Here is a 3,001-nt window from a genome sequence, read left to right as displayed (position 1 = left end):
TGCAACACCTTGTTTATGTCATGACTTGATCTGGTGGCTGGGATGGTGGGCTAGATGAGCTTTGTAGGCCCTTTCCAACCCAGGCTGTTCTCTGACTGTGGTCTGTCCAGAGAGAAAGAGCGACAGTTAGCCCAGTAACACTGAAGATGTCTTATCCTGATGTTGCAGAGACTTTTTTTTTTTTGCGGGGGTTGCTGTTTTTCATCCCTCTTGCCTCCCTCCTTCCACCCCGCACTTTCCTTTAGCAAGTGTGTGTCTGCAAGGGATGGAGGTGATCTGTTTTTTCAGTCTTGGTTTTGGACGGTAGAAGTGCTTCATGGAACTCCTTGGTCACAAAGTAGTGGCAGACACTATCCAGGCAGCAGTTAGATGTGGCAACACCCCTTGTCACGGGGGAGATGTTCTTCATAACCTGGAGCATGAAACAGGTAGCTCCAACGCTATCCGTTACGAACCTGGCAAGTAACCCAAAGAAGGCTGGCAGAAAACAGACTAGAAATACAATCAGGTTTGCATAAATAATGTGAACAGCTTTCTAGATTGGTTTCTCCTCTGGTGAATTGGTGTTCAGGCATCTCTTAGGCTCCTGATCGCTTCTGTGGAGCAAAAAGTCAAGGTTGCTAATGGAAGAGTAAAAATGAAGAACATGGAAAGCAGGCTTAGAGCAGGAGGCACGGTGGTATCCTTCTGGAAGCACAGGGTGGACGGGCTCTGCCAAATCTGTGCAGTGGCACCGATTACCACAGAAACCCACAGAAGCCCACAGAGAAGGGCTGCCTTTGATGGAGACCTGAAGGCCCTGGCTTTCAAGGGGTGTTTTATGGCAATGTATTGGTCAGTGGAGATAAATGTAATTGCATAGGTACTCACTAACATGTTGATGAAATATGTTGTCTCTGTAAACTGGCAGAGTTCATCCCGGGCTGACTTATTCCAGAGCAAATAAGCCCTGAAAGGCAAGGTGCAGATGACAAAGCAGTCTGCAAAGACTAAGTTAATTACATACACCCTTGTTTCTGTCCACTTCTTTATCTTGCAGAATAACACCCAGAGGGCAAGGGCATTAAATAGAGCTCCAAAAAAGAAAATGACCTTATACAGAGCAAGTTCAAAGAGACAGACAGGGTGATAAAGTTCTGGACTTGTGATACTGCAGTTGCTGGACACATTCATTGTCCTGTTGTGCAGAAGTTGTGTGATGTTCTGAGACCTGAAATAGGAAAAGACACGGTAAGACTTTCCTCCTACCTCTTGATAGATGCATATCCTGTAGAAAATAAGGTATTTAAGTAACTATTTACTTTGCCCATCACAAATGTGAATTCGAGTCTACAAAGCTGGCCGCCTCAGTCAGCCTCTAACTGGGATGCATCCTTTGTCACGCTTTGTGTACATTTACTCAGTTTAGGAGTAAATATCTCCAAGTACACTTGCAATAGGACACGGCAGACAGTCTGTATTAAATAGTGGCATCTTGAATGGAGGGGTGGAATAGCAGTGAGAAGAGCCCCTGTAGACAGTGAGGGCATCCTGTGACAGTGGGATTCCTTAGGCCAGGCTGTGCAAATGAGGTAAGATTACCCTTAGCTTGGTTATGAGCTAGGCAGGGATTGCAGCAACCAAATCTAAAGCCCAGCACAACCCATGAGCAAAAGCTCTTCTAGCAGGTCTGCTGGCTTGGGAGACAGAGGAGCGGTGTGAAGGCCTGGAGGGGCATAGCAGATGTCACTTGGTGAACATGCTCGTGCTCTGGCTCTAACTGGGCAGGTTTCTGAGCCTTTGGGCTGCCTTGCAAACCTGGAGCTCCTGTGCAAAGCTGAGGAAGAGAGATGAATCTGAGTTCCTGCATCTCAAAGGCATGCTTGAAACCCTAAGTAAGTGAGTGAGTGAGGCATGTAGCCATCCACTCCTTGTGAGGGCAGTGAGGGGTGCAAGGATTAACCTGGTTGTAAGCCCATGCATTGCAGGAGAGAGTTCCATTCTGTGGATGTAAAGCAAACAGACACGCCTGAAAGAGGGAACACCAGTGCAAAACAAGGAACTTGCCATTAAGGGCTGCATGAGATGGCTCCTGCTCAAGGCAGGCATTCTGCCACTCTGCCAAGTCTGTCAGATGTAAGTAGTAGCTACTGTCTGTGTCACACTGGCTGCAGGACGTTCTGCAAGAAAACTGGTTATGTGAAGAGTGTGAGTTCATGGGCTGATAAAAATCAGCTTTTGTCAGAGCCCATCCTGTGCACAGTGGCTCTATGTGGCCTGCAGAAGGAACAGTTCTCTGAACTGGTGATTCTGTGTATACGTCACTGAATTTCTGCTTGCACCTAAATGCACTTTGGAAGGAATTTAACCTCTGAATTTGAAGTATGTTTTTTTGCCATTCCTACAGGAGACTGAAATGGTGAAACCCTACAGCTTTCAGAGATTTAGGAAGGAACACCATGACCGAACAGGCTTGGTTAAGCAGTTATTTGCCTCTCCAAGCAACTCAGACCTCCTTGTGGTCAGTTGCTGAGAGCACTTGCTGCAAAATCAGACTTCAGCGACCGATAAACACACAAATAACTCAATTGCTGGGCGATATGTAAGTGTCTTAGGCACTCACAGGCACTAACGTGAGTCCTGCACAGAGCTCTCTCCAGTTCTTGTGTGCTCAGCTCTGGGTTTCCCAACAGGGGCTTGATGCTTGCTGGCATCGGGGCTCAGAAGTGCTCCAGGCATATCAGAGACTGGTGGGAGGAGGGAGGAAATGAGCAGAGAGTTTTAAAGCAGGCCATGTAGCACAGATGGGGTATGGCTGAGCACAAAATATCCTTAAAAAGATGCAGTCTGACAAGCTAGCATATCCTGTGGCTGCTGGAAATGCTTTACGGTGGGGTAGATAAGGTGGCTGCAGCATCAGAAGAGCTAGGCAGCAGCGTGCAGCTGTGAGAAAAGGATGGAGATGGCTGTAAAACAGCATCTTGCTGCTGCTGGAGGACCAGGAACAGTCTGGGCCTCAATG

The 3,001-nt window shown here is 47.5% G+C and overlaps 1 pseudogene; it reads right to left on the bottom strand.

Annotated features, from left to right (window-relative positions):
- Positions 1-241: 241 nt before the first annotated feature.
- On the bottom strand, positions 242-1,221 carry LOC133263687 (G-protein coupled receptor 35-like; annotated as a pseudogene).
- Between the last annotated feature and the right edge of the window lie 1,780 nt (positions 1,222-3,001).

This window comes from Pezoporus flaviventris, unplaced genomic scaffold (assembly GCF_033815535.1).
Source record: "Pezoporus flaviventris isolate CSIRO_AGI_PZ_B2104156 unplaced genomic scaffold, CSIRO_AGI_Pfla_v1 ptg000414l, whole genome shotgun sequence".
Lineage (NCBI taxonomy): Eukaryota > Metazoa > Chordata > Aves > Psittaciformes > Psittacidae > Pezoporus > Pezoporus flaviventris.
The sequence above is the reverse complement of the archived record's forward strand: the minus strand, read 5'-3'. Positions and strand labels throughout refer to the sequence as shown.